Source organism: Odocoileus virginianus, chromosome 7 (genome assembly GCF_023699985.2).
Source record: "Odocoileus virginianus isolate 20LAN1187 ecotype Illinois chromosome 7, Ovbor_1.2, whole genome shotgun sequence".
NCBI lineage: Eukaryota > Metazoa > Chordata > Mammalia > Artiodactyla > Cervidae > Odocoileus > Odocoileus virginianus.
The window spans coordinates 47433181-47458675 of record NC_069680.1 but is presented as its reverse complement, the minus strand read 5'-3'; the positions used below and the strand labels follow the sequence as shown (position 1 = coordinate 47458675).

General features: G+C 41.3%; 1 long non-coding RNA gene across 1 annotated transcript; it reads left to right on the top strand.

Annotated features, from left to right (window-relative positions):
- The first annotated feature begins 985 nt into the window (after positions 1-985).
- LOC139035923 (uncharacterized) lies at positions 986-24785 on the top strand. Its single transcript, XR_011488576.1, has 3 exons — positions 986-1176; positions 18849-18948; positions 24629-24785. It is a non-coding gene; the product is annotated as an uncharacterized lncRNA (long non-coding RNA).
- Positions 24786-25495: the final 710 nt, after the last annotated feature.

Here is a 25495-nt window from a genome sequence, read left to right as displayed (position 1 = left end):
GTATTTGTGTATGTCTGTCCAAGTAACTGGCTTGTGGACTATGTTAAATCCCGGTTGTGAGGCACAGACCCTTCCAGGGCTGAGAAGTTAGGGCGGCCCAAGTGTTTCTGACCTCAGAACCCTAATGGAGAGACTGGCCCTCTTCTCACCTTGTTCCTCTCTCAGAGCTGAACTGTGGAAAAGTTGCCCCTAGAGGCCCCCCCTGCATATTCCTCCGCTCCATGCAAACGGCCCTCTGATGGATGGGAACACATTGGTGCCAAGCACAGAACAGCCTTTGTGCTCTGCCACCAGTGGTGATCCATCAGCTCTAACCTGACAGCAGGGCGTCAGGTCTTAATCCCTACCCCTGCTGGCGTGGGCACCCCGGGCCCCCTGCCCTGACTGCAGCCTCCTCCTCTAGTAGTCCTGCTTCCTCCAGAGGAAGCCCTTGTCCCTGTCTAAGGCTCCAGAACCAGGCTGTTTGTGTCCCTACCCTGACTGTCTCAACTTGATTCTGTCTATTTGCATGCTGAGCTGATCTCATTTGCATGGTACTGGTCGAATTTCAAAATGCTCAGAGATCCCTTTCACCTGCTCCTGACTCTTTGCTTCTGCATCTGCTGCATACCCAGTCCCAGCTGTCTGATTTCCAGGATCTTCCGTGCCTACTGACCTCGCAGGGGGCTGACCTGGGCTCCTAGTTTGGTTGACTTATATGAAAGCAAGTTTCCTATCCCGGAGTCTCACATGCGCAGGTATAAAGGCTCAAGGAGGAGGTTCTGGAAGGGTGGGAGCCTCTGGTTTCTCCAGACAGGCCCCACATTTTGTTTGCCTAGGCTAGTTCTCTGGTATTATGAAAGAGGACCAGGTGGAAGCTGGGTGGCAGGATGCACGTGCATTTCAATAGGACTTAGATGCAAGAACATGGCATGCAAATCAGCATTATTTTTAGGACTTTGTAGCAGGGTGAGGAGAGATCACAGAATCATAGAATGTCCAAACTGTGAGGTAGTCTAAAAATCAGCTAGTGCACCTTCTTCTTTTTATATATTGGGTGCACAGAGCACTAATGTCAGAAGTGTGAAAGTTGTTGGCTCTTAGCCTGAGTTCAGGCCTCGAAGCTGATGAAGGTGCCTCCTCTCCCTCTCTGAAGCTGACAGGTGAATAAGTGTGCTGTGAATACATGCTTTCCAGGTAAGCGTGAGGCCATAGGTGGGAGGCAGCAAGGGAACTGGAGGTGCTCTAGGTTTCAAATAGTGTTTAGAGAGCTGTTGGGAGAGGTAGTGATGGAGAAATGAATAGAAGACACAAGAGAAGGGTGAGACAATTGGCTGGAGAGACCAGGGGGAATCCTAAAGTCTTGAGAAAGAAGGAGAAGTTTGGATGCAGATGGGAGTCATGGTGGAGAAATGAGGGGGAGGGGAGGGCTCCAGGCCTCCAGAGACAGCACATTGTTTCCACTGAGAACTGAGCATCAAATTACCACTGGGAAATCTGTCCCTGCCTGGAATCTGGAGCTCAGAGCCAGGCTCATTCATCAAGAATCTCTGGCGTTGGGGTGGGGAATTGCAGGTCTGGAGGTGGTAGGGTCCTCAGGAAGTGAGGGTCATGGAGAGGTGGTTGGTAGACACAAAGTGCAGAGCTACTTTTTAAAATAAGCAGAACAGGGCTTAGCAGAGCATATGGCAGTGTAAACCTGAGGAACTTGGGGAAAATATAGGTGAGGATTTCTTATGAGTAGTTCATGCTTTTGTGAGGGCTTGACCTTAAGCTCCCAGTTGAGACAGTTCAGGGAAAGAGGAAGAGGGAACCCTAGCTACGGAGTCAGGGCATGTTACTGTCCCCATTTCTGAACTCTCCTGTTTGGAAATCAAGATGCTGGATTGAATGATTCCAGTGGCCCTTTGAGAGGTGACTTTCTTTTTCTGACATAGCATGTGGGGCTGGAGGAAGTACTCCTGGGGTCGGGATAGAAGCACTGTTTTGAGTGTTTGAATCAGATGCAGCTCTAAAGAGTGATTCATAGGGTCAGAGCAGGCAGGTTTCCTTGGCTATTCTGTCCTCTTCCCATCTCCACTCTGCTCCCATACTCAGTTTCACTGAAGGGCAACTGGGATGTTCTGTGGACCCACTTCAGCCTACCTAGAACTGCCTAGCATGTGTGTGTAATACTCATCTCTAACAGCACACCCCACCTGTCCCCCTTCTCTTCCAGCCACTCAGTTCTGTCCTCCCTGTGGGCTAAGAGTCCTAGCATGCCACCCCACCCCCTCCTACTCCCTGGACAGCTTCTATTTCTGCCTCTTTGACGAGTTGTGACATATTTGGGAGCAGCTGCTGCCTGGGTGGAAGTGCTTTTGCTTTTCTCCCAGCTCTATCTTCTCCTCCCCAATATCTCTTTCAATAGCCACCACTTCCCAGAATTTGCTATAAGACCCTCCCTGCATTCCTCTCCCTGGAACTCAGGCCGCCAGCTTTGCCTAGGTTCCTGTAGGCATGGCCAGGGCTGTAGGCTGATATGGAGGGAGCTTCGTGGGATAGGAAGTCAGGTGGCCAGATGTAGGGAACAGGATCTCTTCTGCCAAGTCCCAGGCTGTTGTGGTTTGAGGCAAACCTCTTCCTCCTTTGGGATTCACTTTTCTATCTTTAAAATGGGAAGATGAGTGATGTCTTCCCCATCAGCCGTGAGTAGTTGTGCCACATATTAACTGTAGGTGACTGATGCCACCATTCAGTAGTTCCTCTCTACCTCTTATCCTTGCAAATCCAATTTGTCAAAAGCCCCTCAATCTCTGCTTCCCTCTGTATGTTAACAATTCCTAGCTTCACACAAAGCCAGAATTATTTAAATTTCCACTAGTTATAACAAGAGCCTCATAAAAGAGTCACACTTTAGCAGTAAAATAAAGAGTACTCTAAATCTGCTTTTTAAAAGTTTAAAAACAAGCCTCAAGCAAAGAGTCAAACTAACTTCCTGCCAGAACAAACTCTAACACTCATCAAAAGAATATAATAAAATTCTAATTATATAAAATTCATGTCTGTTATTCAATCAAAAGTTAATAGGCAGCAAAGAAGCAGAAAAAAAATGTGACCTAAAATCAGGAGAAAATTTTCTCCTATAATCAGGAGAAAAATCAATCAATTGGAGTAGACCCAGAAATGATAGAGATGATATAATTAACAGACAAGACCATTAAAAGGGCTATTATAAATATGCTCAATACACTTAAGGATTTAAAGAAAAATGTGAGCATAATGAAGAAAAAAATAGAAGATATAAAAAGAAATTTTACTAGTAGAATTATGTATTAGTCTGCTTTGGCTGCCATAACAAGATACCATAGGCTGGATGGCTTAAACAACAGAATTTTATTTTCTCACCATTCTGGAGGCTAGAAGTCTGAAATCAGAGTACCAGCATGGTTGGATTCTAGTGAGAGCTCTCTTGCTGGGTTGCAGATTGCTGCGTTCATGCTGTGTGCTCACATGGCTTTTCCTTGAATGAGAGATCAATCTCTCTTGTGTTTCTTCTTATAAGGGTAATAATCCCATCAGACCAGGCCCCTACCCTTCATACCTGACCAACTCCACAGGCCCATCTTCAAATACAGTTACACTGATTACATTGAGGGGTTAGGGTTTCAACATATGAATGCGGGGATACATTCAGTTCATAACAGATTAGACATTGCAGAGAAAGATTTCATTGAATCTGAGTAATAGGAAAAGTAATAGGAAAAATAAAAAATGAAACAGAAAACTATTTTAAGAAGAGCTTCAATGACATGTGGGACAGTATCAAGTGGATTAATATGCATGTAATTAAAGTTCCAGAAAGGGGCAGAAAAATATTAGAAGAAATAATGGCTAAATTTTTACAAATTTGGTAGAAACTATGAACTCACAAATCTAAGTTACTTAATGAAGGATAAACACAAAGAGAACCACATCAAGGAACATCATAATCAAAGTTCTGAAAATCAGTGATAGAAACATTTTAAAGCAGTCAGAGTAAAAGAAGTATATTGTATATAGATCAATGAAGATTGTTAAAAGCTGCTAAGTATTATGAGGGATACTATGAAGGACAGAAGACAGTAGAACATCTTTAAAGTGCTGAAAGAAAAGAAAATCTATCAAACAAGAATTCTGTACTCAACAAAACATATCTTTTAAGAATTAAGTAAAATAAAGACTTTTTTCAAACAAAAATAAGCTGGCAGAATTTATCACCAGGACATATTTACTATAATAAATGGTAAAGGAAGTTCTTCAGGCAGAAGGAAAATGATACAAAATTGAAACTTGGATCTGCCTAAAGGAATGAAGAGCATCAGAAGTGGTAAAGGTGAGTAAATATAAAAAGACCCCTCACTGTAAAACTTCTTTAAAAGATAATTATCTATTTAAAACAAAAATAATAGCAATGTATTTTAGAGTTTATAACACAAAAATGAAATGTAAGATGACAATAGCACAGAGAATGGGAGGTGGGAAAATAAGTATACTGTTGCAGAATTCTTACTTACATATAAAAGTGGTATAGTATTATCTGAAAGTATACTGTGATAAGTTAAAGATGAATACTAGAGCAAATCTAGAGCAACTACTAAAAAATAAAACATAGAACTGTAGCTAATACATCGTTACTGGAGATAAATTAGAATATTAAAAAATAATCAGTTAATCTAGAAGATAGAAACAAAAAAGAATAAAGAGTAATAGGATAAATTGTAAACAATTACCAAGATGGGAAACTTATATCCAACCATATCTATAACTGTGTTAAATATAAGTAGACTTTGGCACAAATACACAGATAAGTTGAGAGTAAAATGATGGGAAAATATATACCATGAGAACACTGATCATAAGAAACCTGGGGTGGCTATATTCATATCAGAAAAGTAGATTTGAAAAAAAAACTGTTACTTGGTATAAAGAGATGCATTATATAATGACAAAGGGCTCAATTTATCAAAAAGCAATCATCTTAAATATATGTGTACCTAATAACAACAACGCCTTTAAAATAAAGTAAAAAATAATACATAAAGCAACATACACAAAAATAAAACTGAAGGGAGAAATAGACAAATCCAAAATTTTAACTAGAGATTTTAAAAATCTTCTTTCAGTAATTCATAGAACAAGTAGATAAAACACCTTGGAAATAGAAGACTTGAATTTATCAATCAAATTTACCTATCGACATCGGTAGTATATTCCACCCAACAGTAGCTGCACATGGTTAAGATATGCTGTACCACAAAACAAGTCTAAATAAATTTAAAAATACTGATAATAAAGAGCATGTGCTCTGAAAACAATGAGATTAAATTAGAAATCAATAACAAATTTCTAGAAAATCCCCAAATATTTTGAAATTAAACTTTTAAATGACTTAGTTCAGTTCAGTCACTCAGTCAGGTCCGCCTCTTTGCAATCCTATGGACGCCAGGCTTCCCTGTCCATCACCAACTTCTGACCTTGCTCAAACTCAGGTCCATCAGTGATGCCATCCAACCATCTCATTCTCTGTCATCCCCTTCTCCTCCTACTTTCAATCTTTTCCAGCATCAGAGTCTTTTCCGATGAGTCAGTTCTCAGCAGGTGGCCAAAGTATTGGAGCCTCAGCTTCAACATCAGTCCTTCCAAAGAATATTCAGGACTAATTTCCTTTATGATTGACTGGTTTGATCTCCTTGCTGTCCAAGGGTCATTATTTATTGAGCCCTTTCTTCTAGGCCCTATGGTAAGTGCTAGATAACCTGTAATTCATTTAGTCCTTACAGTCATTCCATAAGGTAATTACTATTATCACCATTTTACAGATGAGGACCCAGAATTCAGAGAGGGTAGGCAGCTGGTGAGTTGTAAAGCTAGGACCAGAAAGTCTTATCTATCTAAAGCTAAAGCCCGGGTCATGATCAGTATGTTATTTAATAGTCAACTAGTTAGAGCATTTGAGACAGGTGTTCCAAGGAGAGCCCTGTTGAGTGTGTGGGTAGGGCAGTGTGTGACTCAGTTGTTTACTTACCTCCTTACCAACTCCCCACCCTCAGTATTACCCTCATACTTGGTGCTCAAGCTCCTTCCCTATGGAAAGTCTCCCACTGGATGTTTCCTTGTGTTCTTCCCCACCCCGATTCCTCTCTGTTTTAGGGCTCCTCTGTCCCTAGCCAGTGCTCTCCATGGCAGGCTCACAGGCCTTTCTCATGTGGTCTGTCTAAACCGGACTTCCCTGGTGGCCCAGTAGTTAAGACTCTGCACTTCCAATGCAGGAGGTATGGGTATGATCCCTTGTCATGGAACTAAGATACCACATTCCATATAGTGTGATGATAAATGGATAAATAAACTCTTCACAAGTCTTCCTGGTCTTCCTCCTTTAGGAGTCCACCTTCTCTGCTCTCACTGCTGACTTCCTAATCTAAGCAGGCCTGCTTTCTGCCCCAGGGCTTTCTGGATCCTCTTCTCTGGCTCCAAACAAGCCTTGAGACTACCCATGTTCCTGAGACAGCCTTCTCAGACCAGACCCACTATTGCTGGTCACCTAGACCTGTGAGGAGTTAGAGTATCCCCAAATTATCCAGACTAGCCAGACTGCCTGGATTTTAATGTTAGCATTGTCACTTTCTAGCTGTGTAAATGGCTTGACCTCACTGGCCTCCGTTTCTTCATCGGTTTAACAAGGATAAAAATAAGACCTGTCTCATAAAGTTGTGTTTTGGATTAAATGAGTTCATATTTATATTAATGCTTCTCATGTAGTATGTAGTCAATAAGATTTATCTACATGATTATTATTGAACCTAGCCATGACATGTAGGGCCACCCAAGACAGATGGGTCAATGGTGGAGAGTTTTGACAAAACATGGTCCACTGGAGAAGGGAGTGGTAAACCACTTCGGCATTCTTGCCTTGAGAACCCCTTGAACAATATGAAAAGACAAAAATATACGGCACTGAAAGATGAGCTCCCGAGGTGCCCAACATGCTGCTGGAGGGGAGCAGAGAAACAGCTCCAGAAGGAACGAAGAGGCTGAGGCAGAGCAGAAACAACGCCCCGCTGTGCATGTGTCTGCTGGTGAAGGTAAAGTCCAGTGCTGTTAAGAACAATGTTACATAGGATGGAATGTTATGTCCATGAATCAAGGTAAACTGGAAGTGGTCAACAGGAGATGGCAAGAGTGAACATCAACATTTTAGGAATCAGTGAACTCAAATGGAAGTGAATGGGCAAATTTAATTCAGTTGACCATTGTATCTACTACTGTGTGCAAGAATCCCTTAGATGAAATGGAGTAGCCCTCATAGTCAACAGGAGTCCGAAATGCAGTACTTGGGTGCAATCTCAAAAATGACAGAATGATCTTGGATCGTTTTCAAGGCAAACCATTCAATATCACGGTAATCCATGTCTATGTCCCAACCACTGATGCCAAAGAAGCTGAGGTTGGATGGTTCTATGAAGGCCTACAAGACCTTCCAGAACTAACACCAAGAAAAGATGTCCTTTTCATCATAGGGGTCTGGAATACAAAAGTAGGAAGTCAAGAGATACCTGGAGTAAAAGGCAAGCTTGGCTTTGGAGTACAAAATGAAGCAGGACAAAGCCTAATAGAGTTTTGCCAAGAGAACACATTGGTCATAGCAAACACCCTCTACCAACAACACAAGACGACTCTGCATATGGACATCAAGAGATGGTCAATACCAAAATCTGATTGATTATGTTTTTTGCAGTTGAAGATGGAGAAACTTTATACAGTCAGCAGAAACAAGACTTGGAACTGACTGTGGCTCAGATTATGGACTCCTTATTGCCAAATTAAGACTTAAATTGAAGAAGGTAGGGAAACCACTAGGCCATTCAGGTATGACCTAAATCAAATTCCTTATGATTATATGAGTGCCCGAAGAACTATAGAAGGAGGCTTGTAACACTGTATAGGAGGCAGTGATCAAAAGCATTCCCAACAAAAAGAAATGCAAAAAGGTAAAATGGTTGTCTGAGGGCCCTTACAAATAGCTGAGAGGGACTTCCAGTTCAAGATGGCAGAGTAGAAGGACCTGTGCTCATCTCCTCCTGTGAGAGCACCAAAATCATAACTAGCTCTTAAACAACCATTGACAGGAAGATGCTGGAACCTACCAAAAAAGATACCCCATGCCCAAAGACAAAGAAGAAGCTGCAGTGAGATGGTAGGAGGGGCACAATCACAATAACGGCAAATCCCATGCCCGCCAGGTGGGTGACCCACAAACTGGAGAACAAAAATACCAAAAAAGTTCTCCCACTGTTGTGAAGGTTTGGAACCCCACTCTGGCTTCCCAGGCTGAGGACACGACAAAGGGACTAGGAATCCCAGGAAATCTGACCTTGAAGCCCAGTGGAATTTGATTACAAGACTTCCATGGGACTAGGGGAAAGAGAGACTTAAGGCTAGGAAGGCACAAACAAAACCTTGCATGTACCAAACCTCAGAGGAAAGGAGCAGTGACTCCATAGGAAACTGAACCAAAACTACCTGCTAGTTGTGGAGGGTTCCTGTGGAGGCATGGGTCAGCAGGGGCTCACTGCAGGGATGTGCGGATGGGCAACAGTTGTCTGGGAAGGTCCCCTTTGACATAAACACTCTTGGAGGTCGCCATGAACCTGACCATAAAGCCTGTAGCCCAAGGGCTACAGGCCAAAAAACCAAACAAACAAACAACTACCAGGGAGGGAGTGCAACCCCACCCATCAGCAGATAATTGGATTAAAGCTTTACTGACCAAGACCCTGCCCACCAGAGCAAGACCCACTTTTCCCCACCACCAATCCCTCCCTTCATACTGTTCATGGGGTTCTCAAGGCAAGAATACTGAAGTGGTTTTCCATTCCCTTCTCCAGCGGACCACGGTTTGTCAGGACTCTCCACCATGACCCATCCTTCTTGGGTGGCTGTACACAGGGCATGGCTCATAGTTTCACTGATTTAGACAAGGCTGTGGTCCATGTGATCAGTTTGATTACAGTTTCTGTGATTGTGGTTTTAGTTCTGTCTGCCCTCTGATGGATAAGGATAAGAAGCTTACGGAAGCTTCCTGATGGGAGAAACTGACTGGAGTAAACTGGGTCTTGTTCTGATGGGCAGGGCCATGCTCAGTAAATCTTTAATCCAATTTTCTGTTGATGGGTGGGGCTGTGTTCCCTCCCTGTTGTTTGACCTGAGACCAAACCATGGTGGAAGTAATGAAGATAATGGCGACCTCCTTCAAAAGGCCCTGTGGGGTCACTCAGTGCCCCCAACCCTGCAGCAAGCCACCACTGACCCACGCCTCTGCCAGAAACTCCTGGACACTCACAGGCAAGTCTGGGTCTGCCTCTTGTGGAGTCGCTTTTCCTTTCTTCTGGGTCCTGGTGCACACAAGGTTTGGTTTGTGCCCTCCAAGAATCTATTTCCCCAGTCCTGTGTAAGTTCTGTAATCAAATCCCACTGGCCTCCAAAGTCAAATTCCTTGTGGGTTCTCAGTCCCTTTGCCAGATCTCCAGGCTGGGAAATCTTTTGTGGGTCCTAGAAAAGGCAAAAAGATAGGACACTGAAAGATGAATTCCCCAGGTCAGTAGGTTCCCAATATACTGGAGAAGAGTGGAGAAACAACTCCATAAAGAATGAAGAGAAGAATCCAAAGCGAAAACAGTGCCCAGTTGTGGATGTGACTGGTGATGGAAGTAAAGTCTGATGGTGTATAGAACAATATTGCATAGGAACCTGGAATGTTAGGTCCATGAATCTCAAGGTAAATTAGAAGTGATCAAACAGGAGATAGCAAGAGTGAACATCAAAGTTTTAGGAATCAGTGAACTGAAATGGACTGGAATGGGCAAATTTAATTCAGATGACCATTATATCTACTACTGTGGGCAAGAATCCCTTAGAAGAAATGGAGTAGACCTCATAGTAAACAAGAGCCTGAAATGAAGTACTTGGGTGCAATCTCAAAAATGACACAATGATCTTGGTTTGTTTTCAAAGCAAACCATTCAATATCACAGTAATCCCTGTCTATGCCCCAATCACTAATGCTGAAGAAGCTGAAGTTGAACAGTTCTATGATGACCTACAAGACCTTTTAGAACTAACACCCCCAAAAGATGTCCTTTTCATTATAGGGGACTGGAATGCAAAAGTAGGAAGTCAAGAAATACCTACAGTAAAAGGCAAGTTTGGCCCTGAAGTACAAAATGAAGCAGGGCAAAGCACAACAGTTTTGCCAAGAGAATGCATTGGTCATAGCAAACACCATCATCCAACAACCCAAGAGATGACTCTTCACATAGACATCACCAGATGGTCAATACCAAAGTCAGATTGATTATATTCTTTGCAGCCAAAGATGGAGAAACTTTATATGATCAGCAAAAACAAGACTAGGAGCTGACTGTGGCTCAGATGATGAACTCCTTATTGCTAAATTGAAACTTAAATTGAAGAAAGTAGGGAAAATCACTAGGCAATATAGGTATGACCTAAATCAAATCGCTTACGATTGATTATACATTGGAAATGACAAATAGATTCAAGGGATTCGATCTGGTAGACAGAGTGCCTGAAGAACTATGGATGGAGGTTCATGATATTGTACAGAATGGAGTGATCAAGATCATCCCCAAGAAAAAGAAATGCAAAAAGGCAAAATGGTTGTCTGAGGAGGCCTTACAAATAGTTGAGAAAAGAAGAGAAGATAAAGCAAAGGAGAAAAGGAAAGATACACCCATTTGAACACAGGGTTTCAAAGAACAGCAAGGAGAGATAAGAAAGCCTTCCTCAGTGATCAATGCAAAGAGATAGAGGAAAACAATAGAATGGGAAAGACTAGAAATCTCTTAAAGAAAATTAGAGATACCAAGGGGACATTTCATGCAAAGATGAACACAATAAAGGACAGAAATGGTATGGGCCTAATAGAAGTAGAAGATATTAAGAAGAGGAGACAAGAATACATGGAAAAACTATACAAAAAAGATCTTCATGACCTAAATAACCACGATGGTGTGATTACTCGCCTAGAGCCAGACATCCTGGAATGTGAAGTCAAGTGGGCCCTAGGAAGCTTCACTATGAACAAAGCTAGTGGAGGTGATGGAATTCTAGTTGAGCTATTTCAAATCCTAAAAGATGATTCTGTGAAAGTACTGCACTCAGTTACCCAGCAAATATGGAATACTCATCAGTGGCCACAGGGCTGGAAAAGGTGTTTTCATTCCAGTCCCAAAGAAGGGCAATGCCAAAGAATATTCAAATTACCATACAACTGTGCTCATTTCACATAGTTGGTAAAGAATCTGCCTGCAGTGCAGGAGACCCGGGTTCGATCCCTGGGTCAGGAAGATCCCCTGGAGAAGTAAATGGCAAACCACTCCAGTATCCTTGCCTGGGAAGTCACATGGACAGAGGAGCCTGGCGGGCTGCAAACCATCGGTTGTAAAGTGTCGGGCACGACTGAGCGACAAACACTGGTCACATGTTAGCAAACTTATACTCAAAGTCCTTCAAGCTAGGCTTCAACAGTACATAAACCAAGAACTTCCAGATGTAAAAGCTGCATTTAGAAAAGGCAGAGACACCAGAGATCAAATTGCCAACATCCGGTGGATGACCAAAAACACAAGAGATTTCCAGAAAAGTAACCACTTCTGCTTCACTGACTACACTAAAGCCTTTGACTTTATGGGTCACAACAAACTGTGGAAAATTCTTTAGGAGATGGGAATACCAGACCACCTGACCTGCCTCCTGAGAAATCTGTATGCAGGTCAAGAAGCAACAGTTAGAACCAGGCATGGAACAACGGACTGGTTCAAAATTGGGAAAGGAGTAGGTCAAGGCTGTATATTGTCACCCTGTTTATTTAACTTCTGTGCAGAGTACATAATGTGAAATGACAGGCTGGATGAAGAACAGGCTGGAATCAAGATTGAGGAGAAATATCAATAACCTCAGATATGCAGAGAACACCATCCTTATGGCATAAATTGAAGAGGAAGTAAAGAGCCTCTTGATGAAAGCAAAAGAGGAGAGTGAACCTAAAACTCAACTTTCAAAAAATTTAGGTCATGAGATCTGGTCCCATCACTTCATGGCAAATAGATGGGGAAACAGTGACTAGTGACAGACTTTATACTTTTGGGCTCCAAAATCACTGCAGATGGCTGCAGCCATGAAATTAAAAGATGCTTGCTCCTTGGAAGAAAAGCTATGACAAACCTAGGCAGCATATTAAAAAGCAGAGATGTCACTTTGCTGACAAAGGTCTGTATAGTCAAAGCTATGGTTTTTCTAGTAGACATGTAAGGATGAGAGTGTTTGAGCATAAAGAAGGCTGAGCACCATAGAATTGATGCTTTTGAAGTGTGGTATTGGAGAAGACTGTTTAGAGTCCCTTGGACTGCTAGGAGATCAAACCAGTCCATCCTAAAGGAAATGAGTCCCAAATATTCTTTGGAAGGACTGATACTGAATCTGAATCTCCAATACTTGGGCCACCTGATGGAAAGAGTCAACTCATTGGAAAAGATCCTGATGCTGGGAAAGATTGAAGTCAGGAGCAGCAGGGGATGACACAGGAAGAGATGGTTGGATGACATCACCGACTCAATGGATATGAGTTTAAGTAAGCTCTGGGAGATGGTGAAGGACAGCGAAGTCTGGCATCCTGCAGTCCATGGGGTCGCAAAGGGTCGGACACGACTGAGTGACTGAACAACAATAGCAATCTTTGTCTACGTGTCCCCCATCAGGCTGGAAGCTCTCTAAGAGCAAAAGTAGTGTTTGTTCTATCACATTGTCATCCTGGGAACTCTCGAGAAAGGGGCTGCATCTCCCCTAAAGAGTCAGGGCTCCCTCGTGTCTCCCACATCACACAGGAAATGTGCCTGTGCCTGAATATTTCTGCCCATAATTACCCAGGATGTGAATATGACAGTCCCTGTGAAGCTCCTGGGCAGTGAGACTATCTTGGGGAGTGATCCCGGGAGATTGTCTGGTCCTGGTGAGATAGCCATGGGATCCTAGATAAAGATTCCTACCAGGGGCAGAGTGCCCCTCAGAACAAGCTGGGAAACTCCAGGGGCAACGTGAAAGGCAGCCTCCAAGGACTACTTCTACTCTCCATAAGGGGCAAGCCAGATATTCTCCCTAGACCTCCTTTCCATGCACACCATTCTGAGGGTGTCAGCCCTAGATCCAATCTTACTCCTTTCTCTCTATCAGAAAACAAGAAATACAGTGTGGTGCAGGACAAAGATAAATCAAGATGGCATTGAATCCTAGCTGTGACACTTGCTAGTTGTATGACATTTTTTTCATTTAATATCTTGGAACCTTCATTTCCTCATAGGCAAAACGGTAATTAGAAACCCTATTTCTTTGGGCATATCATGTACTTAATAAATGTTTGTTGAATAAATGATTACATGTTTATTTTCTTTCTTTTGGGAGGTTTAGAGAATTGTATAACCAACCCTGCCTCTGGTAAGTTGAATTCCTGTATCCATGAGCCTAACAGTTCATCGAGATGACATTTATTTCACTCCCAGCCTTTAATCCGTTCCAAGCACACAATTAAATAAGTTCCCAAAATGGAACCTTTGGTAATACATTCCCGTTCTTTGGTCATGAGAAAATCCCTTCTAACATTCCTTCAACCCCTCCCTACCCCACCTCTAATGGCACATCATAGGCATGTTTTGTCTTTGACAGTTTTCTGCAGCTGGGTGGTAGAATGTCCAACTCATTGGCTTAAAAGTCAGGGCACCTGGTTTCTAGTCCTAGGTCTACTGATAACCCCTGTGTGACCTTGAGAAATTGAAGCTAATATTTACTGAGTCTCTTCTGGGTACTGGTCACTATTCTAAGTGGTCTACATAAATTACCTCACTCACTTCTTACAAGTGATATAATCCCTTTACAAAGGAGAAGTCTAAGGCTCAGAGAAGTTAAGAAACTTGCACTAAATCACACAGCTATTAAGTGGTGAGTTCATGTCTCCCTGACTCCACAGCCTCTTTCTATTGTGCTATGCCAACCTTTCTAAGGACCTTAGGTTCCTGAGCTATAAAATAAAGAATTGGATTCTGTGTTCTGGAAGGTCTCATTCAGTTTGACCTTTTGTCACCACCTGTTCAAGGCCTCTGGAAGGATCTTAGGAAACTTGTGGACAGCTTCCTGGCTTTCCCTTTCCTGACCTTTTCTTTTGTTTCTCTGTCTCCAGGCCCTCCTCACAATCCTCTCCAGTGAGTCGATGTGAGACAGAAACCAAATGTTCCCCTGAATCAGGGCAGTTCCATCTGCTGTGTTCCCTGCGTAGTGAGCTGTGGGAACACTGCATTCCACTCTCCAGATCCTGTTGCCTGGAGCATTTTCCCTGAGCCGTATTGCCCCTCTGCATTCCCTTCTTTGTGTGAGCTTGGACCAGCCCAAAAGAGGACCCATGTGCTTTTCTGCCTCTGAAAGCAGGTAGTCTCCTGGTGGTAAATGTGTAACTGAGTGAACTTGCTTCCTGGGTCCAGAGACTTCTCCTCAGCAGGCTGTTTCCATCCCCAAAGTTCCAGTCCTCACGCTCCCAGACCACCCATGAAGTTCACACACCCACACATCCACCAGCTCATTTGTTCCATATCCTTACCTCATTTTGGCTCCTTAACGGTGGAGACATAGCCCTGACTTCAAATTTCTAGCCATAGTTCACCTCAACTGATAGTTTGCTTTTCTGCATTTATGTCTGGGGAAGTTGAGGCCTTGGGAGGTGGGTCAGGGGGCCAGACCAGGATAAGATCTCAGGCACCTGCCCCTCACTTAACCCATTCTTCCCTCCCTGGTCTCCTCATAAGGCTGCTTTCACAACCCTGTGTCTGGCTTCTCAAGTCTCCAGTTGCCTGTTTTTCATCTTTCTTGACTGAATCCAGATTTTTGAAAGTAACAATTTCCTTTGTTTGCTAATGAGGCTCTCATGCTCCAGGAGTAAGAGGCAATGTTTTATTGGATTCCTGAACCCATACCCAGCTGCATTCTCTATCTAATATCAGCCAGTGGGTGTTAGATAGGGAAGTACTCTAGGCCTAAAGTAGGATTGACTCAGGGCAGGGCAATTATCACCGTGTCATCATCAACAGCTACGTCAGCATTTAGGACTTTCCTGTTTTCCAGACAGTATTTTGTCTCTACAACGTCTCATTAACTATTTTGCCTGTACAATGAGGTCTTAGGATGGTTACCTACCCTCAATGATTGGAGGTATGTATCATTATTACAATTTTCAGACTGGGAGTTCTGGTTAAGGAGTTTTCTAATGGTACTAACTGAAGACAGATGCAAGATTAGAACCCAGCCTGACCAACCTCAATGTCAGTGGACAATCATCTTCATTAAAGTCTGCTATCTCAGGCTCAGGCCTTGGATGACTTTGATAACCAGCTCCTCTTCAGATTAGGTATATTGTATGTACCCAGCAAGTGCACATAATGGCTGTTCACTAAATGCTTACTAATTAGCTGAGCTAAACAATGGAGCCCATGTCATCAATGCAAGTCCCTTCTGTGGCACAGAGTGTGAGAGTTCAGAGTCATTTCTTCCCTAGGTTGACCTGAACATCATAGTCTTTGTGCTTTGTGACCTGGGGTCAATTCTTGACCTTTGGATGATAATGATGCCCACTGGGACAAAATGAAGTTGTGGTTCAGACGGACATAGAATTGTAGACTAATAGAGGTAGGAAGTTGAACATTTGACCTTCAAAAGGATTGTTGCAGCCTGAAAAGTAGATAAACTGCATCAAGTTACTGAAAGTGAAAGTTGCTCAGTTGTGTCTGCTGCCTCTTTGCGATCCCATGGACTATACAGTTCATGGAATTCTCCAGGCCAGAATACTGGAGTGGGTAGCCTTTCCCTTCTCCAGGGCGTCTTCCCAACCCAGGCATTGAACCTAGGTCTCCCACATTGCAGGGGGATTCTTTACCAGCTGAGCCACAGGGGAAGTCCTCTAGTTCCCACAAGGGAATTCCTCAAGAAGGCATCAAGTTGTCTAGGGCTTTACTTATTCTGAGATAGACAACCTTGCTCCTGGAGTCATGAATTTGGAAGCATTCTATCCACCTGTTGGCAGGCATGGCTGGCACCAGCGCATAGCCCTGGGGGTGGGTGTTGGCCTGATCAGTGGTGCTTATAGCACCTCACTCCCTGCCACATGGCACAGACAGCACCTCCTGACTTTTCTTCCTTTTGCTTTGCCTTGCTGACTGTTCTTGTCAAGGTTTGGCTCTTGGCCTTGGAGTTGATAGCCAAGAGCTTGACTTTTATACCCAACTGTCCTCTTCTCCACGTTTGCTAACTACAGTGAAATCATAGATGCATAGATGATCAGAGCTGGGAAGAATCTTAGACCAACTCTCTTGTTTTAAAGAGAGGAGACTGAGAACTAGAGAAGAGGAATTGGCTTGCCTTCTTTCCTAAGAGGTGCATAGAATAAGCCCTTGGCAGAATAGAATAAGCCAGATTGGACTTCACTGCCTGCCTGCCTTGCCCTCTAGAGCCAGATTTATTTAATAAGCATTTAATAAATAACTTAATCTCTTCTACATATAATCACACTGCCTTTATCTGGAAGATAACCTGGACATTCACACACACATGTGCTGTTCAGAGCTGCCCTTCAGCACTTCTCCTGAATGTACCAGTCCCCTGTCCCCTTCCCCACCCCTGTCAAAGTTCCTAGTCCATATTTCAAGCCCTGTGATCGTGTCTCTTTAAGTCACTTAGGGCTGATGTGATAGGGGAATTTATCTAGACACTGCCACTCTTCCCACTCCCACACAGGCCAGGGTGCCATACAGAGAACTTCACATAGCTATGAGGTCTTAGGATGGTTACCTGCCCTCATCAAGACTCAGCTTTCTCATTTTACAAATATATAATTAGCTTAATGCCTGACACCTAGTTAGCTAATACCATGTTAATTATTATTATTAGTGAAACTATTATTATTCCTAAGAGCAGAGGTTCTCTGGAGGGTTTCTCACCTAGTCTGGAGGATGGAGATCAGCTCCATAACCTTTCTATGGTGGAACCGTCCCTCTCCCCAGATACACAAAACCCACATTCTAGGAGTCCTTCTGGAGGTCTCAGTCCTTACCCTGGCCTTATTCATTTTCAGCCAAACCACCTGGCATTTCACAGATCTCAGCTCTGCCTGTTATAAGTTATAAATAACCCCCAGCCATCTGTTCTCTGAAACTCCCATACTGAGTAAAAAACAAAACTTCCCTATCCTTCCCCATGTTATTCTGCTTCTGGCAGGAGTTTAATTTTCTGTTTTAGAATTGAAATCTTTCCCCTTTTGTGCCTTCTTCCCCAACCCCAAGCCCTGTGTAGAATCTCTGTCATTGTACATGTTGAGGAAATCTCTGGAGGAAGGAAGAGAAGCACTTCTCTTAAGAAGGAAGTGCTCTTTTAAGGAAATTGCATAGAAATAGTGTGTTCCCTCCTCAACCCTTGGGCGAGCAGCTGCAAGGCAGATGGAATGTGCACAGAAAACGTGAGGGGACTGTGAGGTAGGTACCAACCATGGCAAAGGGGTTCTGGAGCAGTGGCTAAGTCCCCAGAGCTAAGCGAGCCCTCACCTTGATGAAGGGAATAAAGTGAAAGTCCTTGGGCCCTTTCTTCATACTCATTCTCAACCCCTAAAAACATATATTCTGTATAAGACTTCTGTGCCTCAGTCCCTCTCAACCTGTCAAAGTGATAATTAGCTAATCTGGGTGACTATATGTTATAGACTGAATGTTTGTCTCACACCCCCTAAGTTCATATGTGAATATGATAATATGATGATATTTGGAGAGGAAATAAGCATTAGATGAGGTCATGAGGGTGGGGCCCTCATGACTGGACTAGTGTCCCTCTACAAAGAGGCACCAGAGGGCTTACTCCTTATCCAGTGCATCAAAGAAAGGCCATACAAACAGAGCAAGAAGGCAGCTGTCTGCAAGCCAGGAAGAGAGTCTTCACCAGAATCTGACCATGCTGGTACCTAATGTTGGACTTCCAGCTTCCAGAACTGAGAGAAAATAAATTTCTGCTATTTGAGCCACCCAGTCCATGGTATTTTCTTATGGCAGCCTAAGTCGTTGTTATACTGTATATAACAGAATGGTTAGGACATTCCCTCTTCTCAAGAAGAGCATTAAACAGGGTAATTCCTGGAGACAATGTCAATGACTGTGGTCTACTCCTTAGTGAAACCTAGTACAGAGGCAGTCATGTTTTTTCCATCATAAGCAACATGACCAGAAATCTTTATTTAAGATTTGTATTTTACATATATCTACATGTAAATGTATTTTACATATATTTATGTAAAAGATACAACATTTTAATTGTACCAAATTTTATTAATTATAAAGTAATATTTATTTATAAGTCATGCAGTATAAAAATAACAATTTAATAAACACTTGTATTCCCACCAACCAATTTAACAAAGAGAATATGGTATACCTTTGTATGCCTTCCTGATCTCATCAATTCCTTCCTCAACCTAAGATAATCCTCATCATTAATTTTGTGCTTACAATTCCTTTGCTTTTCTTTACAGTTTTATCACATTTTAAATCTCTAAATGGTATCATGTTTATGTGTTTTTGAATATTTTATCAATGGAGTCAAATTAAATATCTTCTTTTGTGACTAACTTCTTTCATCTATGTTATGTGTATTGCAAATCATTTTCTTTTCTTTGTAGTACAGAATTCCATTGTGTGAGTATATCACAACTTACTTCTCAATTCTATTGCTGATGAAAAGTATTTTTTTCCCAGTTTGAGAGTACTGAATACCATGCTACAATGAATATTCTTCATCTCTCTTGATGCATGTGCTGAAGAGCTGCTCTAGGCTATATATACAGAACTGGAATTGGTGAGTTATAGAGTATATGCATCTTAAACCTTGCTAGATAATGTAAAAACTGTTTTCTAAGGTAATTATACCAATTTATACTTCCATTGATGATGATTTGTCAGACAATTTTTATTTGTTTATCTGGAGGGAACAAACTGATATCTTTTGTGTTTAAAATTTACATATCCCTGATGGCTATTTTTAAAGATATTTTTGGCCTTTCAGATTTATTTGTGAAGTTCCTCTTCAAGTAGTTTTCCCATGTTTCTATTGGATTGTCATTTTCTTATTGATTGTAGATGTTCCTCATATATTATCAATAGGAGTCCTTTGTCAGATATAAGTATTACAAATCTCTTCCCATTCCAGTTTGCCTTTTCACTCTTAAGATGTCTTCCCACCTCTTTTGCTTTAGAGCTAATGCTTTTAGTTCCTATTAAAGAAATATTGCCCACTTCAAGGTCACTAAGGTACTCTTGTATATTTTCTTCCAGAAATTTTCTTGTTTTACCTTTTCATTAGTTCTCTTTGTCTGGAACTGAGTTTTGTATGTAATGGGAAGCTGTTGGTTACCTCAATGGTGAAAGCTGTCCAGGTCTTCTGTGGAACAGACCTCTGTTCCACTGTGTTGCTGAAGTTCTAAACTCTTGGGCACACCAGAGCTATTTTTTGTTTGTAGATAGCCATCTGTTGTTTGTTGGCAGAAAAGTGCTCCTACCTCTTAATCTACCATCTTGCTAATGTCACTCAAGGCTATTTTTGCTGTTTATAAAATGCTACATGTGGTTGTTTTCCACACTTTAAAAACATTATTCCATTGTCTTCTGGCTTTCATTGTTTCTGCTGAAAAGTTCACTAATTGCAACAAAGTTTGTTTTTACCATGCCTCCTTTTGTAACAGGAGGGAAAGGGGCAGGGCACAACTTTTCAAATAATGGCATAGCCCTCGGACAAAACATAAACCAATTAGAATCACACAAGACCAAGGCAGCAGACCAGACTAGACCTTGATCTTCAATCAGCAAGTGAAATGACACACCCAGAGGTGCCACGACAGTTTCAAGGTATTGTGAAAAGACCAGGGAGTGGATGGTGGCCCAAATCCTGGAAATCTCCACCCCTTCCCAAAAATAGTTGGAATAATCCTCCCACTCATTAGTATATGAAATTACCCAGTCTGTAACAGCTAACTGTGCCACATTTTGCAGCACACTGACATCTGTGATGGCCCACACTCTGTCTGTGAGGTGTGCTTCTCTCTGAATCTGAATAAATCCACTTCTTACCTATTGCTTTGTCTCTCACTGAATTCTTCCTGTGCTGAGACATCAAGAACATGAGCTTCATTAGGTGCTTAAACCAGATACCCTGGGTTTTGGCTCGGTTTGAGTCCCAGCCATGTGGGATTGAGTCCCAAACAAGATTTTGGCTGGGTTTGAGTCCCAGCCACATGGGTTCAAGTACCAAGCAGGGTTTTGGCTGAATTCGAGTCTCAGCCATATGGGTTTGGGTCCCAAACTGGGTTTTGGCTGGGTTTGAGTCCTAGCACATGCATTCAAGTACCAATCTAAAGATAAATGATTTCACTTTTAAGGCATTCTCTTTGTCTTTGTTTTCTCTAGATTACTGTGATATATTTGGATTTGGGGGAAGAAGGTAGTTTTATGGATATTCTTCAGTCTGTGGCTTCATTTTGAAATATTCTATGATTTAGAATACTTCTATGTGAAATATTTCTTCAAATACTGAATCTGTCTTATTTTTCTCCCTCTCTGGCACTACAATTATGTGTATATTGGGATTTTGACTATGTACTATATGTCTCACATGTTTTCCACCCTTTTAGGGGGCATGTGGGGGGCTTCTAAGGTGGCGCTAGTGGTAAGGAATCTGCCTGCCAATGCAGGAGACGCTGGTTCAATCTCTGTGTTGGGAAGATCCCCTGGAGTAGGAAATGGCAACCCGGTCCAGTATTCTTGCCTGCAAAATTCCATACTCTGCACTGAGTTCACAGTCATTGGAGAAGGAGATGGCAACCCACTCCAGTGTTCCTGCTTGGAAAACCATATGGACAGAGGAGCCTGGCGGGCTACATTCCACGGGGCTGCAGAGTCGGACAGGACTGAGCACACAGGACAGGAGGCATGCGTGTTTTAATCTGAATATTTTCTATTGTTTCCTTTTTCCAATTTACCAGTACTCTCTTTTGTTTTGTCTAATTTACTGTTAAACTCATCAAATGAATTCTTAATTTATGCTATTGTATTTTTCAGTCCTAGGATTTCCATTCAATTCCAATTATTTACATTAATTTACATTTATTCCAATTAAATACATTAATCATTGTTATTTTAAAGTGTGTATCTGGTAAATTAAAAAAAATCTGAATCACCTATGGTTCTGGGGTTTACTTTGGGAGGAGGGGCCTTTTTTCTTGACTTTTAATCTTTCTTTTTTTGTTAATTTTCAATTACTTGCTGGATATTTTTTTTCTTAAAAATTTTAGGAGCTCTTGATGGTAACTTCCTCCAAATAAGACTTTAATTGTCTTTTGGTAGGCAGATAGGTTATGAGCAGATTAACTTGGTCCAATTGAGACTTACCTGTTTCTATGTTATCCTTATTTCTAGAATATCTGGTGGCTAAACTGGAGCCCTGAACTCTAATTTTGTCTCCCCTAATCCATAAACATTGCCAAAATATCTACTTGTTTTCTTTTACTTTCACTTTTTAAACTTTTCATTTTGTATTTGGATATAGCTGACTAACACTGTTGTAATAGTTTCAGGTGAATAGCAAAGGGACTCAGCCATATATATATATGTGTATCCATTCTTCCCCAAATCCCCTCCCATCCAGGCTGCCACATAACATTGATCAGAGTTCCATGTCATCTACTTTCTTTCTTGAAGCATTGCCTCACACGTGCAAAATTTAAACAAAGGTCTTCATTGGATATTGGCTTTAGAATGTTGCACTTATCAGAGGACATTTCCCTTTTCTTTGGATCTTGGCCCATTAAGTCCTGGCTACCAGCTTTGTGCCTTCAAATACTTTTACCCAGGATTTAAAATTCTCAGTGTGAGGAGTAATCTGATGCCAATTATTTTTTTCAGAAATAGAAATAAAAGTACCTCTTAGATTAAAAACTGGATGAGAGCAAGGACCTTGTCTATCTTGTTCATCACTGTACCCTAGTTTCTAGAGCAGTGACTGGAATACATGTGTGTGTGTGTGTGTGTGTGTGTGTGTTAGTCACTCAGTTGTGTCTGACTCTTTAAAACCCTCATATAGCCCACCAAGCTCCTCTATCCATGGGATTCTCCAGGCAAGAATACTAGAGTGGGTTGCCATTCCCTCCTCCAGGGGATCATCCCAAACCAGGTCTCTGGCATTGCAGGCAGATTCTTTACCATCTGAGCTACCAGGGAAGCCCAACTGGAATATAGCAGGTGCTTAATAAAATGGATGGCCCAGCCCTTGGCTTCTACATGGGTCTCAGCAGCTATCTGATTTGCCCCCTACATTTCTAGTGGACTTTAAAACCCACTTGGATGTTGCACTATCCATGCTGAGCCATGATGGCATCTCTTGGAATTTTGATGGGAATTGCATTGCGACTATAGGTTAATTTGGGGGAGAATTTGATATCTTTATAATTTTAAGAACTGACATTTTTATAATTTTGTGTATTCTAAATGGTAAATAGAATGTCTCTCTCCATTTATTTTATTCATCAAGAAAGGCAACATAATACAAGATTCCATAGCCAAGTTGCTTTGGTTTAAATCTCTGCTCTGTCACTCAGTAGATTTCCAACTTTGTGATAGTTTCTAGTTTCCTTAACTGTGACTGGAATTATTTTAATAATTAAAGTACCTTTCTGATAGAAATGGTTAGGAGGATTTATTAGGTTAGCAACTGTAAAACATTAGAATTATATAACATGTATGGCTTCTGCATAACTGTCTGTTAAATGAAATAATTTTCCTTTAATGTTTTGTAATAAAGTTTTAAAGATTTCTTCTTAAAAATCTTGCAATCTTTTGTTATATTTATTCCTAGTTACTTTATATTTTTAGGTTATTTCAAATGACTATAGTTTTAGTTTTAAAAGGAACTAAAGAGCCTCTTTATGAGAGTGAAAGAGGAGAGTGAAAAAGCTGGCTTAAAACTCAACATTCAAAAAACTAAGATCGTGGCGTCCAATCCCATCAGTTCAGTCGCTCACTCTTTGGGACCCCATGGACTGCAGTACATCAGGACTTCCTGTCCATCACCAACTCCCAGAGTTTACTCAAACTCATGTCCACTGAGTTGGTGATGTCATCCAACCATCTCATCCTCTGTCGTCCCCTTCTCCTCCCACCTTCAATCTTTCCCAGCATCAGGGTCTTTTCCAGTGAGTCAGTTCTTCACATGAGGTGGCCAAATTATTGGAGTTTCAGCTTCAGCATCAGTCCTTCCAATGAACACCCAGGACTGATCTCCTTTAGGATGGACTGGTTGGATCTCCTTGCTATCCAAGGGACTCTCAAGAGTCTTCTCCAATACCACAGTTCAAAAGCATCAATTCTTCAGCACTCAGCTTTCTTTATAGTCCAACTCTCACATCCATACATGACTACTGAAAAAACCATAGCCTTGACAAGATGGACCTTTATTGGCAAAGTAATGTTGCTTCCTGACCTGGATACAGGTTTCTCAAGAGGCAGGTCAGGTGGTCTGGTATTCCCATCTCTTTAAGAATTTTCCATAGTTTGTTGTGATCCACACAGTCAAAGGCTTTGTTGTAGTCAATAAACATAAATAGATGTTTTTCTGGAACTTCTTGCTTACTTCATGGCAAATAAATGCAGAAAGAGTGGCAGATTTTATTTTCTTGGGCTCCAAAATCATTGTGGACAGTGACTGCAGCCATAAAATTAAAAGACATTTGCTCCTTGTAAGAAAAGCTATGACAAGCCTAGACAGAGTATTAAAAAACAGAGACATCACTTTGCTGACAACAGTCCATAAAGTCAAAACTATGGTTTTTCCAGTAGTCATGTATGGATGTGAGAGTTGGACCAGCTGAAGAATTGATGCTTTTGAATTGTGTTACTGGAGAAGACTCTTGAGAGTCCCTTGGATAGCAAGGAGATCAAACCAGTCAATCGTAAAGGAAATCAACCCTGAATATTCATTAGAATGACTGATGTTAAAGCTGAAGCTCCAACACTTTGGCCTCCTGATGTAAAGAGTCAAATCATTGGAAAAGACCCTGATGCTGGGAAAGATGAGGGCAGGAGGTTACAGAGGATGAGATGGCTGAATGGCATCATTGACTCAATGGACATAAGTTTAAGCAAGCTTCGAGAGATAGTGAACGATAGGGAAGCCTGGCATACTGCAATTCATGGGGTTACAAAAAGTTGAAAATGACTTATTGACTGAACAAGTTTTAAAGGTTACATTCTTCAACTGTTTTTGTTGGTTCATGAAAATAAAGTTGATTAAGTGAAATTTACTTTTGTATATTGAATTTTTTTTGTCCAGTAGCCTTGCAAAATGCTTGTATTTATGCTAATCATTTGTCTATGGACTTCTTAGGATTTGCTGATAGATGGTCTTATCAACTGTGAAAAAAAGCAATTTTGGTTCCTCCTTACCAGTTCTTATAACTTTCATCTCTCTTCCTTTTTGCTTAAATTTCCAGGTCAGTGTGGTGATCATGTACATTCTCTTCATGTTCCTAATCCTGTAGAGAAGATTTCAAGTATTCAACAAAAAGTAAAATGTTCACTGTGAATTATAAAAAGTTATCTTTTATCAGTTACTTTCTGCTTCTAGTTTGCTGAGAGTTTTTGTCATGAATGGAGAGTCAATAAAATGTTGTTCTCAGTGACAAGGTTTTTCTCCTTTAATATGTTAATGTGGTGAATTACATTAATTAATTAAAAAATTATAAGATAACTTTTATTCCTAGAATAAACCCATCTCATTCGAGATATAGTACATTTTTATATGTTGCTGTATCTGGCTGCTAATATTTTGTTTAGATATTGCATGTATATTCATAAATAGAATGGCTTAAAATTCTGTTCTCATGTTTTTTTAAATCTAGTTTTGATATCAAGGTTATTCTAGGTTCATAGAATGAGTTCACAATTTTTCATTGTTTTTATTTCTGGAAGAGTTTTTGTAAGATTGGAATTACTCATTTCTTGAGTTTTTCTTAGAAGTATTGACTCAATTTCTTTACTGGCTAAAGGGCAATTCAGATTTTTTTTTCTTCTTGTATTAGTTTTAGTAAGTTTTTTTTTCAGGAATTTTTCTATTTCACCTAAATTTTCAAATATGTGATACTAAATTTTTCTTAATATCATCTTATTTCTTTTTTTGCCACTTTATTTATTTTAATTTATTTATTTTTGATAGAAGGATAATTGCTTTACAGAATTTTTTTCTTTTCTGTCAAACATCAACAAGAATCAGCCTTATGTACACCCATGCCCCCCTCCCCCGTTGCGAAACTCCCCACCTCCCTTCCCATTTCGCCCTCTAGATCGTTACAGAGCCCTGA